Here is a 14912-nt window from a genome sequence, read left to right as displayed (position 1 = left end):
AAAGGGACGGTGTTCCAAGGGAAGGAAGGGAATGCCCGCGGGTGGGAGCGCAGCCCAGGGCTGCTGGGGACAAGGTGGAGGCGGGCCCAGGCCTATGCCTAAGGTGGGGCCAGTTGCCCAGTGCGGTTGTGCACTCCGGGCGGCCCAGTGGAATGGCTAGGGGATCTGGGGACGAGGGCCCGAGGCGCAGGACCATGGGAGGACACGCCTGCCCAGAGCGGGTGCCGTCCGGCCCGCGCTGGCCCCGCCCCATCCGTGCCAGGGTCATCGCCGCCCTCCCGCTTTCCCTCCCTCCGAAGGCGTCGCCTTCGCCCACCCAGCCCGCCCCCATCGACCCCCAGCCCGCCCCTCTGGATCCGGTGTGCGTGGGCGTGGTGGCTTGGAGGCGGAAGGGCTGGCTGGAGACCGCCTGCCCGTGCAGGGGGCCCCTGCTGCGGGCCAGGGACTCGCGGTGCGGTGCGCGGCTGGCGAGGGGCCGGGGGGCACGGGGCGTTTGGAGGAAGCCTTGTTGGGCAAGGGGGTGGGGTGCTGTGGCGGTAAAGGTATGGGAAGGGAGGCCGAAGGGGAAAGAAAAGGCAAAGAAAAAAGCCTACAGCACCCGGTATTCCCAGGCGGTCTCCCATCCAAGTACTAACCAGGCCCGACCCTGCTTAGCTTCCGAGATCAGACGAGATCGGGCGCGTTCAGGGTGGTATGGCCGTAGACGTGTGCGGCTGCCGCTGGGCGCCCTAAGAGCCTGCTCTGCGCCTCCCGGGCCCAGCCGTGCCCCTCCTCAGCCCCCACCCGAACCCCGCCTGCCCTGCGCCTTGCACCTGCCTGCCTGCCAGCCGCCCAGGGGACGTGGCCCCTCCGGCGCCCCACAGTCGTGGAAGTCCGGGCGCTCTCCCTGCCGGGGACTCTCCAGTCCCGGGGGGCCGCCGCCGCCACCGCCGCCGCCGCCGCCGCCGCCACCGCCGCCTCCTGGCTACCGAGATGGCAAAGGGAGGCGTCGGGGCGCCGTGGGCGCGGCCCCTGAGGTGTTTTCCGCGCCCCCCGCCCCAGCGCCCCACCCGTCGCCCTAGGGCAAGCCAGGCCGGCCACCAGGCCTTTCTGCCTCTCCACCCCGCCTGGCTCCAAGCCAACCCGGAGCCACCGGCGCCCCCAGGGACCCTCCTCATCAGCCCAACCCCGTCGCCCTTCCTCCGCCACCCTTCCCCTGCCCACCCACCGACAAGAGGACCCGACTGAGGGACACGAGAAGCCGGCTGGCATAGACAGACGCACAGACACACGGGGAAAGACAGAGGCACGGACGGAGGGAGATGTAGACAGAGAGGAAGAGACAGACACAGAGGGAGACACAGACAGAGTATCCAACACACACACCCGCTCTGGCCCCAAGACAGACAGACGCGGACCCTGACCTGGATGCGGACAGGGACAGAGCCACAGGTGCACACCACAGAAACAGACACACACCACACACACACACACACACACACACACACACACACACACACACACACAGGAAGAGACTGTGTTGGCTAGGCAGCTAGCCCTCGGGAGGCTGGTCGTGCTTGGGTGGGCTTTGGGCGCCGAGGAGCCCCCTCGGGGCCGAGGACGCGCAGCCAAGGCCTCAGGAGACCCGCCCTGCTCCCGTTCCCGCCCAGGACCCACTCTGGGCCTGGGGGCGTGCGGGCGATTCCTCCTCTGCTCTCGTCCTTTATTTGGGGGGCCGCTTTGGGGCGTGGTGCAGGGCGCCCCCCTCCCGCCGCCTTGCCCAGCGAGCGAGCCTCGCTGTGCGCTTCGCTGTTGCGGGGAGACTGAGCACGGACTCGGGTGCCAACGGGTGGTCCCGGGTGCCAACGGGGGAGGCCCCGGGCGACCGGCCATCTTGTGTCCTGCCCACACGGAGCGGGGACCCCCGGCCTGGGGGCAAAGGGACGGTGTTCCGCGGGAAGGAAGGGAATGCCCGCGCGCGTGGGAGCGCAGCCCAGGGCTGCTGGGGACAAGGTGGAGGCGGGCCCAGGCCTAAGGCGGGGCCGGTTGCCCGGTGCGCTTGTGCACTCGGGGCGGCCCAAGGGAATGGCTAGGGGCTCCGGGGATGAGGGCCCGAGGCGCAGGACCTTGGGAGGGCACGCCTGCCCGAGACGGGGTGCCGTCCCGCCCGCGCTGCCCCCGCCCCAACCCCGCGGGCGGTCCTCGCCGCCCTCCCCCTTTCCCTCCCTCCGAAGCCGCCGCCTCCGCCCACCCAGCCCGCCCCCACCTCCCCCAGCCCGCCCCTCTGGATCGGCTGTGCGTGGGCGTGGTGGCTGTGAGGTGGAAGGCCTGGGGGCTGCCTGCCGGTGCAGCGGGCACAAGCTGCGAGACAGGGACCCTCGGTGCGGTGCGCGGGTGGCGAGGGGCCGGGGGGGCACGGGGCGTCTGGAGGACGCCTTGTTGGGCAAGGGGCGGTGGGGGGCGGTGGCGGCAAAGGGAGAGGAAGGGAGGCCGAAGCGGAAAGAAAAGGCAAAGAAAAAAGCCTACAGCACCCGGTATTCCCAGGCGGTCTCCCATCCAAGTACTAACCAGGCCCGACCCTGCTTAGCTTCCGAGATCAGACGAGATCGGGCGCGTTCAGGGTGGTATGGCCGTAGACGTGTGCGGCTGCCGCTGGGCGCCCTAAGAGCCTGCTCTGCGCCTCCCGGCCGCAGCCGTGCCCCTCCTCAGCCCCCAACCGCCCCACGCCTGCCCTGTGCCTTGCACCTGCCTGCCTGCCAAACCGCCCAGAGGACGTGGCGCCTCCAGCGCCCCGCACTCGCGGAAGTCCGAGCGCTCTCATGGCCGGATACTCTCCAGACCCGGGGGCCGCCGCCGCCGCCGTCGCAGCCACCGCCGCCTGGCTCCCGAGATGGCCAAGGGGAGCGTCGGGGCGCGGGGGGCGTGGCCCGCGCGGTGTTCTCCGCGCCCCCCCCACCCCAGGCGCCCCACCCGCCGCCCTAGGGCAAGCGAGGCCCGCCACCAGGCCGTTCCGCCTCTCCACCCCGCCTGGCTCCAAGCCAACCCGGAGCCACCGGCGGCCCCAGGGACCCTCCTCATCAGCCCAACCCCGTCGCCCTTCCTCCGCCACCCTTCCCCTGCCCACCCACCGACAAGAGGACCCGACTGAGGGACACGAGAAGCCGGCTGGCATAGACAGACGCACAGACACACGGGGAAAGACAGAGGCACGGACGGAGGGAGATGCAGACAGAGAGGAAGAGACAGACACAGAGGGAGACACAGACAGAGTATCCAACACACACACCCGCTCTGGCCCCAAGACAGACAGACGCGGAAGCTGACCTGGATGCGGACAGGGACAGAGCCACAGGTGCACACCACAGAAACAGACACACACACCACACACACACACACACACACACACACACAGGAAGAGACTGTGTTGGCTAGGCAGCTAGCCCTCGGGAGGCTGGTCGTGCTTGGGTGGGCTTTGGGCGCCGAGGAGCCCCTCGGGGCGAGGATGCGCAGCCAAGGCGTCACGAGACCCGCTCTGCTCCCGTTCCCGCCCTGGACCCACTCTGGTCCTGGGGGCATGTGGGCGATTCCTCCTCTGCCCTCGTCCTTTATTTGGGGGGCTGCTTTGGGGCGTGGTGCAGGGCGCCCCCCTCTCCCCGTCTTGCTGAGCGAGCGAGCCTCGCTCTTCGCTTCACTGTTGCAGGGAGACTAAGCACGGATTCTGGTGCCAACGGGTGGTCCCGGGTGCCAACGGGGGAGGCCCCGGGCGACCGGCCATCTTGTGTCCTGCCCACCCGGAGCGGGGACCCCCGGCACGGGGGCAAAGGGACGGTGTTCCAAGGGAAGGAAGGGAATGCCCGCGGGTGGGAGCGCAGCCCAGGGCTGCTGGGGACAAGGTGGAGGCGGGCCCAGGCCTATGCCTAAGGTGGGGCCAGTTGCCCAGTGCGGTTGTGCACTCCGGGCGGCCCAGTGGAATGGCTAGGGGATCTGGGGACGAGGGCCCGAGGCGCAGGACCATGGGAGGACACGCCTGCCCAGAGCGGGTGCCGTCCGGCCCGCGCTGGCCCCGCCCCATCCGTGCCAGGGTCATCGCCGCCCTCCCGCTTTCCCTCCCTCCGAAGGCGTCGCCTTCGCCCACCCAGCCCGCCCCCATCGACCCCCAGCCCGCCCCTCTGGATCCGGTGTGCGTGGGCGTGGTGGCTTGGAGGCGGAAGGGCTGGCTGGAGACCGCCTGCCCGTGCAGGGGGCCCCTGCTGCGGGCCAGGGACTCGCGGTGCGGTGCGCGGCTGGCGAGGGGCCGGGGGGCACGGGGCGTTTGGAGGAAGCCTTGTTGGGCAAGGGGGTGGGGTGCTGTGGCGGTAAAGGTATGGGAAGGGAGGCCGAAGGGGAAAGAAAAGGCAAAGAAAAAAGCCTACAGCACCCGGTATTCCCAGGCGGTCTCCCATCCAAGTACTAACCAGGCCCGACCCTGCTTAGCTTCCGAGATCAGACGAGATCGGGCGCGTTCAGGGTGGTATGGCCGTAGACGTGTGCGGCTGCCGCTGGGCGCCCTAAGAGCCTGCTCTGCGCCTCCCGGGCCCAGCCGTGCCCCTCCTCAGCCCCCACCCGAACCCCGCCTGCCCTGCGCCTTGCACCTGCCTGCCTGCCAGCCGCCCAGGGGACGTGGCCCCTCCGGCGCCCCACAGTCGTGGAAGTCCGGGCGCTCTCCCTGCCGGGGACTCTCCAGTCCCGGGGGGCCGCCGCCGCCGCCGCCGCCGCCGCCACCGCCGCCTCCTGGCTACCGAGATGGCAAAGGGAGGCGTCGGGGCGCCGTGGGCGCGGCCCCTGAGGTGTTTTCCGCGCCCCCCGCCCCAGCGCCCCACCCGTCGCCCTAGGGCAAGCCAGGCCGGCCACCAGGCCTTTCTGCCTCTCCACCCCGCCTGGCTCCAAGCCAACCCGGAGCCACCGGCGCCCCCAGGGACCCTCCTCATCAGCCCAACCCCGTCGCCCTTCCTCCGCCACCCTTCCCCTGCCCACCCACCGACAAGAGGACCCGACTGAGGGACACGAGAAGCCGGCTGGCATAGACAGACGCACAGACACACGGGGAAAGACAGAGGCACGGACGGAGGGAGATGTAGACAGAGAGGAAGAGACAGACACAGAGGGAGACACAGACAGAGTATCCAACACACACACCCGCTCTGGCCCCAAGACAGACAGACGCGGACCCTGACCTGGATGCGGACAGGGACAGAGCCACAGGTGCACACCACAGAAACAGACACACACCACACACACACACACACAAACACACACACACACACACACACACACACACAGGAAGAGACTGTGTTGGCTAGGCAGCTAGCCCTCGGGAGGCTGGTCGTGCTTGGGTGGGCTTTGGGCGCCGAGGAGCCCCCTCGGGGCCGAGGACGCGCAGCCAAGGCCTCAGGAGACCCGCCCTGCTCCCGTTCCCGCCCAGGACCCACTCTGGGCCTGGGGGCGTGCGGGCGATTCCTCCTCTGCTCTCGTCCTTTATTTGGGGGGCCGCTTTGGGGCGTGGTGCAGGGCGCCCCCCTCCCGCCGCCTTGCCCAGCGAGCGAGCCTCGCTGTGCGCTTCGCTGTTGCGGGGAGACTGAGCACGGACTCGGGTGCCAACGGGTGGTCCCGGGTGCCAACGGGGGAGGCCCCGGGCGACCGGCTATCTTGTGTCCTGCCCACACGGAGCGGGGACCCCCGGCCTGGGGGCAAAGGGACGGTGTTCCGCGGGAAGGAAGGGAATGCCCGCGCGCGTGGGAGCGCAGCCCAGGGCTGCTGGGGACAAGGTGGAGGCGGGCCCAGGCCTAAGGCGGGGCCGGTTGCCCGGTGCGCTTGTGCACTCGGGGCGGCCCAAGGGAATGGCTAGGGGCTCCGGGGATGAGGGCCCGAGGCGCAGGACCTTGGGAGGGCACGCCTGCCCGAGACGGGGTGCCGTCCCGCCCGCGCTGCCCCCGCCCCAACCCCGCGGGCGGTCCTCGCCGCCCTCCCCCTTTCCCTCCCTCCGAAGCCGCCGTCTCCGCCCACCCAGCCCGCCCCCACCTCCCCCAGCCCGCCCCTCTGGATCGGCTGTGCGTGGGCGTGGTGGCTGTGAGGTGGAAGGCCTGGGGGCTGCCTGCCGGTGCAGCGGGCACAAGCTGCGAGACAGGGACCCTCGGTGCGGTGCGCGGGTGGCGAGGGGCCGGGGGGCACGGGGCGTCTGGAGGACGCCTTGTTGGGCAAGGGGCGGTGGGGGGCGGTGGCGGCAAAGGGAGAGGAAGGGAGGCCGAAGCGGAAAGAAAAGGCAAAGAAAAAAGCCTACAGCACCCGGTATTCCCAGGCGGTCTCCCATCCAAGTACTAACCAGGCCCGACCCTGCTTAGCTTCCGAGATCAGACGAGATCGGGCGCGTTCAGGGTGGTATGGCCGTAGACGTGTGCGGCTGCCGCTGGGCGCCCTAAGAGCCTGCTCTGCGCCTCCCGGCCGCAGCCGTGCCCCTCCTCAGCCCCCAACCGCCCCACGCCTGCCCTGTGCCTTGCACCTGCCTGCCTGCCAAACCGCCCAGAGGACGTGGCGCCTCCAGCGCCCCGCACTCGCGGAAGTCCGAGCGCTCTCATGGCCGGATACTCTCCAGACCCGGGGGCCGCCGCCGCCGCCGTCGCAGCCACCGCCGCCTGGCTCCCGAGATGGCCAAGGGGAGCGTCGGGGCGCGGGGGGCGTGGCCCGCGCGGTGTTCTCCGCGCCCCCCCCACCCCAGGCGCCCCACCCGCCGCCCTAGGGCAAGCGAGGCCCGCCACCAGGCCGTTCCGCCTCTCCACCCCGCCTGGCTCCAAGCCAACCCGGAGCCACCGGCGGCCCCAGGGACCCTCCTCATCAGCCCAACCCCGTCGCCCTTCCTCCGCCACCCTTCCCCTGCCCACCCACCGACAAGAGGACCCGACTGAGGGACACGAGAAGCCGGCTGGCATAGACAGACGCACAGACACACGGGGAAAGACAGAGGCACGGACGGAGGGAGATGCAGACAGAGAGGAAGAGACAGACACAGAGGGAGACACAGACAGAGTATCCAACACACACACCCGCTCTGGCCCCAAGACAGACAGACGCGGAAGCTGACCTGGATGCGGACAGGGACAGAGCCACAGGTGCACACCACAGAAACAGACACACACACCACACACACACACACACACACACACACACAGGAAGAGACTGTGTTGGCTAGGCAGCTAGCCCTCGGGAGGCTGGTCGTGCTTGGGTGGGCTTTGGGCGCCGAGGAGCCCCTCGGGGCGAGGATGCGCAGCCAAGGCGTCACGAGACCCGCTCTGCTCCCGTTCCCGCCCAGGACCCACTCTGGTCCTGGGGGCATGTGGGCGATTCCTCCTCTGCCCTCGTCCTTTATTTGGGGGGCTGCTTTGGGGCGTGGTGCAGGGCGCCCCCCTCTCCCCGTCTTGCTGAGCGAGCGAGCCTCGCTCTTCGCTTCACTGTTGCAGGGAGACTAAGCACGGATTCTGGTGCCAACGGGTGGTCCCGGGTGCCAACGGGGGAGGCCCCGGGCGACCGGCCATCTTGTGTCCTGCCCACCCGGAGCGGGGACCCCCGGCACGGGGGCAAAGGGACGGTGTTCCAAGGGAAGGAAGGGAATGCCCGCGGGTGGGAGCGCAGCCCAGGGCTGCTGGGGACAAGGTGGAGGCGGGCCCAGGCCTATGCCTAAGGTGGGGCCAGTTGCCCAGTGCGGTTGTGCACTCCGGGCGGCCCAGTGGAATGGCTAGGGGATCTGGGGACGAGGGCCCGAGGCGCAGGACCATGGGAGGACACGCCTGCCCAGAGCGGGTGCCGTCCGGCCCGCGCTGGCCCCGCCCCATCCGTGCCAGGGTCATCGCCGCCCTCCCGCTTTCCCTCCCTCCGAAGGCGTCGCCTTCGCCCACCCAGCCCGCCCCCATCGACCCCCAGCCCGCCCCTCTGGATCCGGTGTGCGTGGGCGTGGTGGCTTGGAGGCGGAAGGGCTGGCTGGAGACCGCCTGCCCGTGCAGGGGGCCCCTGCTGCGGGCCAGGGACTCGCGGTGCGGTGCGCGGCTGGCGAGGGGCCGGGGGGCACGGGGCGTTTGGAGGAAGCCTTGTTGGGCAAGGGGGTGGGGTGCTGTGGCGGTAAAGGTATGGGAAGGGAGGCCGAAGGGGAAAGAAAAGGCAAAGAAAAAAGCCTACAGCACCCGGTATTCCCAGGCGGTCTCCCATCCAAGTACTAACCAGGCCCGACCCTGCTTAGCTTCCGAGATCAGACGAGATCGGGCGCGTTCAGGGTGGTATGGCCGTAGACGTGTGCGGCTGCCGCTGGGCGCCCTAAGAGCCTGCTCTGCGCCTCCCGGGCCCAGCCGTGCCCCTCCTCAGCCCCCACCCGAACCCCGCCTGCCCTGCGCCTTGCACCTGCCTGCCTGCCAGCCGCCCAGGGGACGTGGCCCCTCCGGCGCCCCACAGTCGTGGAAGTCCGGGCGCTCTCCCTGCCGGGGACTCTCCAGTCCCGGGGGGCCGCCGCCGCCGCCGCCGCCGCCGCCACCGCCGCCTCCTGGCTACCGAGATGGCAAAGGGAGGCGTCGGGGCGCCGTGGGCGCGGCCCCTGAGGTGTTTTCCGCGCCCCCCGCCCCAGCGCCCCACCCGTCGCCCTAGGGCAAGCCAGGCCGGCCACCAGGCCTTTCTGCCTCTCCACCCCGCCTGGCTCCAAGCCAACCCGGAGCCACCGGCGCCCCCAGGGACCCTCCTCATCAGCCCAACCCCGTCGCCCTTCCTCCGCCACCCTTCCCCTGCCCACCCACCGACAAGAGGACCCGACTGAGGGACACGAGAAGCCGGCTGGCATAGACAGACGCACAGACACACGGGGAAAGACAGAGGCACGGACGGAGGGAGATGTAGACAGAGAGGAAGAGACAGACACAGAGGGAGACACAGACAGAGTATCCAACACACACACCCGCTCTGGCCCCAAGACAGACAGACGCGGACCCTGACCTGGATGCGGACAGGGACAGAGCCACAGGTGCACACCACAGAAACAGACACACACCACACACACACACACACAAACACACACACACACACACACACACACACACAGGAAGAGACTGTGTTGGCTAGGCAGCTAGCCCTCGGGAGGCTGGTCGTGCTTGGGTGGGCTTTGGGCGCCGAGGAGCCCCCTCGGGGCCGAGGACGCGCAGCCAAGGCCTCAGGAGACCCGCCCTGCTCCCGTTCCCGCCCAGGACCCACTCTGGGCCTGGGGGCGTGCGGGCGATTCCTCCTCTGCTCTCGTCCTTTATTTGGGGGGCCGCTTTGGGGCGTGGTGCAGGGCGCCCCCCTCCCGCCGCCTTGCCCAGCGAGCGAGCCTCGCTGTGCGCTTCGCTGTTGCGGGGAGACTGAGCACGGACTCGGGTGCCAACGGGTGGTCCCGGGTGCCAACGGGGGAGGCCCCGGGCGACCGGCTATCTTGTGTCCTGCCCACACGGAGCGGGGACCCCCGGCCTGGGGGCAAAGGGACGGTGTTCCGCGGGAAGGAAGGGAATGCCCGCGCGCGTGGGAGCGCAGCCCAGGGCTGCTGGGGACAAGGTGGAGGCGGGCCCAGGCCTAAGGCGGGGCCGGTTGCCCGGTGCGCTTGTGCACTCGGGGCGGCCCAAGGGAATGGCTAGGGGCTCCGGGGATGAGGGCCCGAGGCGCAGGACCTTGGGAGGGCACGCCTGCCCGAGACGGGGTGCCGTCCCGCCCGCGCTGCCCCCGCCCCAACCCCGCGGGCGGTCCTCGCCGCCCTCCCCCTTTCCCTCCCTCCGAAGCCGCCGTCTCCGCCCACCCAGCCCGCCCCCACCTCCCCCAGCCCGCCCCTCTGGATCGGCTGTGCGTGGGCGTGGTGGCTGTGAGGTGGAAGGCCTGGGGGCTGCCTGCCGGTGCAGCGGGCACAAGCTGCGAGACAGGGACCCTCGGTGCGGTGCGCGGGTGGCGAGGGGCCGGGGGGCACGGGGCGTCTGGAGGACGCCTTGTTGGGCAAGGGGCGGTGGGGGGCGGTGGCGGCAAAGGGAGAGGAAGGGAGGCCGAAGCGGAAAGAAAAGGCAAAGAAAAAAGCCTACAGCACCCGGTATTCCCAGGCGGTCTCCCATCCAAGTACTAACCAGGCCCGACCCTGCTTAGCTTCCGAGATCAGACGAGATCGGGCGCGTTCAGGGTGGTATGGCCGTAGACGTGTGCGGCTGCCGCTGGGCGCCCTAAGAGCCTGCTCTGCGCCTCCCGGCCGCAGCCGTGCCCCTCCTCAGCCCCCAACCGCCCCACGCCTGCCCTGTGCCTTGCACCTGCCTGCCTGCCAAACCGCCCAGAGGACGTGGCGCCTCCAGCGCCCCGCACTCGCGGAAGTCCGAGCGCTCTCATGGCCGGATACTCTCCAGACCCGGGGGCCGCCGCCGCCGCCGTCGCAGCCACCGCCGCCTGGCTCCCGAGATGGCCAAGGGGAGCGTCGGGGCGCGGGGGGCGTGGCCCGCGCGGTGTTCTCCGCGCCCCCCCCACCCCAGGCGCCCCACCCGCCGCCCTAGGGCAAGCGAGGCCCGCCACCAGGCCGTTCCGCCTCTCCACCCCGCCTGGCTCCAAGCCAACCCGGAGCCACCGGCGGCCCCAGGGACCCTCCTCATCAGCCCAACCCCGTCGCCCTTCCTCCGCCACCCTTCCCCTGCCCACCCACCGACAAGAGGACCCGACTGAGGGACACGAGAAGCCGGCTGGCATAGACAGACGCACAGACACACGGGGAAAGACAGAGGCACGGACGGAGGGAGATGCAGACAGAGAGGAAGAGACAGACACAGAGGGAGACACAGACAGAGTATCCAACACACACACCCGCTCTGGCCCCAAGACAGACAGACGCGGAAGCTGACCTGGATGCGGACAGGGACAGAGCCACAGGTGCACACCACAGAAACAGACACACACACCACACACACACACACACACACACACACACAGGAAGAGACTGTGTTGGCTAGGCAGCTAGCCCTCGGGAGGCTGGTCGTGCTTGGGTGGGCTTTGGGCGCCGAGGAGCCCCTCGGGGCGAGGATGCGCAGCCAAGGCGTCACGAGACCCGCTCTGCTCCCGTTCCCGCCCAGGACCCACTCTGGTCCTGGGGGCATGTGGGCGATTCCTCCTCTGCCCTCGTCCTTTATTTGGGGGGCTGCTTTGGGGCGTGGTGCAGGGCGCCCCCCTCTCCCCGTCTTGCTGAGCGAGCGAGCCTCGCTCTTCGCTTCACTGTTGCAGGGAGACTAAGCACGGATTCTGGTGCCAACGGGTGGTCCCGGGTGCCAACGGGGGAGGCCCCGGGCGACCGGCCATCTTGTGTCCTGCCCACCCGGAGCGGGGACCCCCGGCACGGGGGCAAAGGGACGGTGTTCCAAGGGAAGGAAGGGAATGCCCGCGGGTGGGAGCGCAGCCCAGGGCTGCTGGGGACAAGGTGGAGGCGGGCCCAGGCCTATGCCTAAGGTGGGGCCAGTTGCCCAGTGCGGTTGTGCACTCCGGGCGGCCCAGTGGAATGGCTAGGGGATCTGGGGACGAGGGCCCGAGGCGCAGGACCATGGGAGGACACGCCTGCCCAGAGCGGGTGCCGTCCGGCCCGCGCTGGCCCCGCCCCATCCGTGCCAGGGTCATCGCCGCCCTCCCGCTTTCCCTCCCTCCGAAGGCGTCGCCTTCGCCCACCCAGCCCGCCCCCATCGACCCCCAGCCCGCCCCTCTGGATCCGGTGTGCGTGGGCGTGGTGGCTTGGAGGCGGAAGGGCTGGCTGGAGACCGCCTGCCCGTGCAGGGGGCCCCTGCTGCGGGCCAGGGACTCGCGGTGCGGTGCGCGGCTGGCGAGGGGCCGGGGGGCACGGGGCGTTTGGAGGAAGCCTTGTTGGGCAAGGGGGTGGGGTGCTGTGGCGGTAAAGGTATGGGAAGGGAGGCCGAAGGGGAAAGAAAAGGCAAAGAAAAAAGCCTACAGCACCCGGTATTCCCAGGCGGTCTCCCATCCAAGTACTAACCAGGCCCGACCCTGCTTAGCTTCCGAGATCAGACGAGATCGGGCGCGTTCAGGGTGGTATGGCCGTAGACGTGTGCGGCTGCCGCTGGGCGCCCTAAGAGCCTGCTCTGCGCCTCCCGGGCCCAGCCGTGCCCCTCCTCAGCCCCCACCCGAACCCCGCCTGCCCTGCGCCTTGCACCTGCCTGCCTGCCAGCCGCCCAGGGGACGTGGCCCCTCCGGCGCCCCACAGTCGTGGAAGTCCGGGCGCTCTCCCTGCCGGGGACTCTCCAGTCCCGGGGGGCCGCCGCCGCCACCGCCGCCGCCGCCGCCGCCGCCACCGCCGCCTCCTGGCTACCGAGATGGCAAAGGGAGGCGTCGGGGCGCCGTGGGCGCGGCCCCTGAGGTGTTTTCCGCGCCCCCCGCCCCAGCGCCCCACCCGTCGCCCTAGGGCAAGCCAGGCCGGCCACCAGGCCTTTCTGCCTCTCCACCCCGCCTGGCTCCAAGCCAACCCGGAGCCACCGGCGCCCCCAGGGACCCTCCTCATCAGCCCAACCCCGTCGCCCTTCCTCCGCCACCCTTCCCCTGCCCACCCACCGACAAGAGGACCCGACTGAGGGACACGAGAAGCCGGCTGGCATAGACAGACGCACAGACACACGGGGAAAGACAGAGGCACGGACGGAGGGAGATGTAGACAGAGAGGAAGAGACAGACACAGAGGGAGACACAGACAGAGTATCCAACACACACACCCGCTCTGGCCCCAAGACAGACAGACGCGGACCCTGACCTGGATGCGGACAGGGACAGAGCCACAGGTGCACACCACAGAAACAGACACACACCACACACACACACACACACACACACACACACACACACACACACACACAGGAAGAGACTGTGTTGGCTAGGCAGCTAGCCCTCGGGAGGCTGGTCGTGCTTGGGTGGGCTTTGGGCGCCGAGGAGCCCCCTCGGGGCCGAGGACGCGCAGCCAAGGCCTCAGGAGACCCGCCCTGCTCCCGTTCCCGCCCAGGACCCACTCTGGGCCTGGGGGCGTGCGGGCGATTCCTCCTCTGCTCTCGTCCTTTATTTGGGGGGCCGCTTTGGGGCGTGGTGCAGGGCGCCCCCCTCCCGCCGCCTTGCCCAGCGAGCGAGCCTCGCTGTGCGCTTCGCTGTTGCGGGGAGACTGAGCACGGACTCGGGTGCCAACGGGTGGTCCCGGGTGCCAACGGGGGAGGCCCCGGGCGACCGGCCATCTTGTGTCCTGCCCACACGGAGCGGGGACCCCCGGCCTGGGGGCAAAGGGACGGTGTTCCGCGGGAAGGAAGGGAATGCCCGCGCGCGTGGGAGCGCAGCCCAGGGCTGCTGGGGACAAGGTGGAGGCGGGCCCAGGCCTAAGGCGGGGCCGGTTGCCCGGTGCGCTTGTGCACTCGGGGCGGCCCAAGGGAATGGCTAGGGGCTCCGGGGATGAGGGCCCGAGGCGCAGGACCTTGGGAGGGCACGCCTGCCCGAGACGGGGTGCCGTCCCGCCCGCGCTGCCCCCGCCCCAACCCCGCGGGCGGTCCTCGCCGCCCTCCCCCTTTCCCTCCCTCCGAAGCCGCCGCCTCCGCCCACCCAGCCCGCCCCCACCTCCCCCAGCCCGCCCCTCTGGATCGGCTGTGCGTGGGCGTGGTGGCTGTGAGGTGGAAGGCCTGGGGGCTGCCTGCCGGTGCAGCGGGCACAAGCTGCGAGACAGGGACCCTCGGTGCGGTGCGCGGGTGGCGAGGGGCCGGGGGGCACGGGGCGTCTGGAGGACGCCTTGTTGGGCAAGGGGCGGTGGGGGGCGGTGGCGGCAAAGGGAGAGGAAGGGAGGCCGAAGCGGAAAGAAAAGGCAAAGAAAAAAGCCTACAGCACCCGGTATTCCCAGGCGGTCTCCCATCCAAGTACTAACCAGGCCCGACCCTGCTTAGCTTCCGAGATCAGACGAGATCGGGCGCGTTCAGGGTGGTATGGCCGTAGACGTGTGCGGCTGCCGCTGGGCGCCCTAAGAGCCTGCTCTGCGCCTCCCGGCCGCAGCCGTGCCCCTCCTCAGCCCCCAACCGCCCCACGCCTGCCCTGTGCCTTGCACCTGCCTGCCTGCCAAACCGCCCAGAGGACGTGGCGCCTCCAGCGCCCCGCACTCGCGGAAGTCCGAGCGCTCTCATGGCCGGATACTCTCCAGACCCGGGGGCCGCCGCCGCCGCCGTCGCAGCCACCGCCGCCTGGCTCCCGAGATGGCCAAGGGGAGCGTCGGGGCGCGGGGGGCGTGGCCCGCGCGGTGTTCTCCGCGCCCCCCCCACCCCAGGCGCCCCACCCGCCGCCCTAGGGCAAGCGAGGCCCGCCACCAGGCCGTTCCGCCTCTCCACCCCGCCTGGCTCCAAGCCAACCCGGAGCCACCGGCGGCCCCAGGGACCCTCCTCATCAGCCCAACCCCGTCGCCCTTCCTCCGCCACCCTTCCCCTGCCCACCCACCGACAAGAGGACCCGACTGAGGGACACGAGAAGCCGGCTGGCATAGACAGACGCACAGACACACGGGGAAAGACAGAGGCACGGACGGAGGGAGATGCAGACAGAGAGGAAGAGACAGACACAGAGGGAGACACAGACAGAGTATCCAACACACACACCCGCTCTGGCCCCAAGACAGACAGACGCGGAAGCTGACCTGGATGCGGACAGGGACAGAGCCACAGGTGCACACCACAGAAACAGACACACACACCACACACACACACACACACACACACACACAGGAAGAGACTGTGTTGGCTAGGCAGCTAGCCCTCGGGAGGCTGGTCGTGCTTGGGTGGGCTTTGGGCGCCGAGGAGCCCCTCGGGGCGAGGATGCGCAGCCAAGGCGTCACGAGACCCGCTCTGCTCCCGTTCCCGCCCTGGACC

At 70.4% G+C, this 14912-nt stretch overlaps 8 non-coding genes across 8 annotated transcripts; all 8 read right to left on the bottom strand.

The window, feature by feature from the left end:
• Positions 1-586: 586 nt before the first annotated feature.
• LOC118526474 (5S ribosomal RNA) lies at positions 587-705 on the bottom strand. The gene has a single exon (XR_004912641.1). It is a non-coding gene; the product is annotated as a 5S ribosomal RNA (ribosomal RNA).
• A 1793-nt stretch (positions 706-2498) lies between these two features.
• LOC144380779 (5S ribosomal RNA) lies at positions 2499-2617 on the bottom strand. Its single transcript, XR_013444980.1, has one exon. It is a non-coding gene; the product is annotated as a 5S ribosomal RNA (ribosomal RNA).
• A 1767-nt stretch (positions 2618-4384) lies between these two features.
• Positions 4385-4503, bottom strand: LOC118526476 (5S ribosomal RNA). The gene has a single exon (XR_004912643.1). It is a non-coding gene; the product is annotated as a 5S ribosomal RNA (ribosomal RNA).
• A 1785-nt stretch (positions 4504-6288) lies between these two features.
• On the bottom strand, positions 6289-6407 carry LOC118526478 (5S ribosomal RNA). The gene has a single exon (XR_004912645.1). It is a non-coding gene; the product is annotated as a 5S ribosomal RNA (ribosomal RNA).
• A 1767-nt stretch (positions 6408-8174) lies between these two features.
• Positions 8175-8293, bottom strand: LOC144380787 (5S ribosomal RNA). Its single transcript, XR_013444988.1, has one exon. It is a non-coding gene; the product is annotated as a 5S ribosomal RNA (ribosomal RNA).
• A 1785-nt stretch (positions 8294-10078) lies between these two features.
• On the bottom strand, positions 10079-10197 carry LOC144380786 (5S ribosomal RNA). The gene has a single exon (XR_013444987.1). It is a non-coding gene; the product is annotated as a 5S ribosomal RNA (ribosomal RNA).
• A 1767-nt stretch (positions 10198-11964) lies between these two features.
• Positions 11965-12083, bottom strand: LOC118526479 (5S ribosomal RNA). The gene has a single exon (XR_004912646.1). It is a non-coding gene; the product is annotated as a 5S ribosomal RNA (ribosomal RNA).
• Positions 12084-13875: 1792 nt separating this feature from the next.
• LOC118526480 (5S ribosomal RNA) lies at positions 13876-13994 on the bottom strand. Its single transcript, XR_004912647.2, has one exon. It is a non-coding gene; the product is annotated as a 5S ribosomal RNA (ribosomal RNA).
• Between the last annotated feature and the right edge of the window lie 918 nt (positions 13995-14912).

The sequence above is a fragment of the Halichoerus grypus genome, unplaced genomic scaffold (genome assembly GCF_964656455.1).
Source record: "Halichoerus grypus unplaced genomic scaffold, mHalGry1.hap1.1 HAP1_SCAFFOLD_165, whole genome shotgun sequence".
NCBI classification, from domain to species: domain Eukaryota; kingdom Metazoa; phylum Chordata; class Mammalia; order Carnivora; family Phocidae; genus Halichoerus; species Halichoerus grypus.
This window is presented reverse-complemented; position numbering and strand designations above follow the sequence as displayed.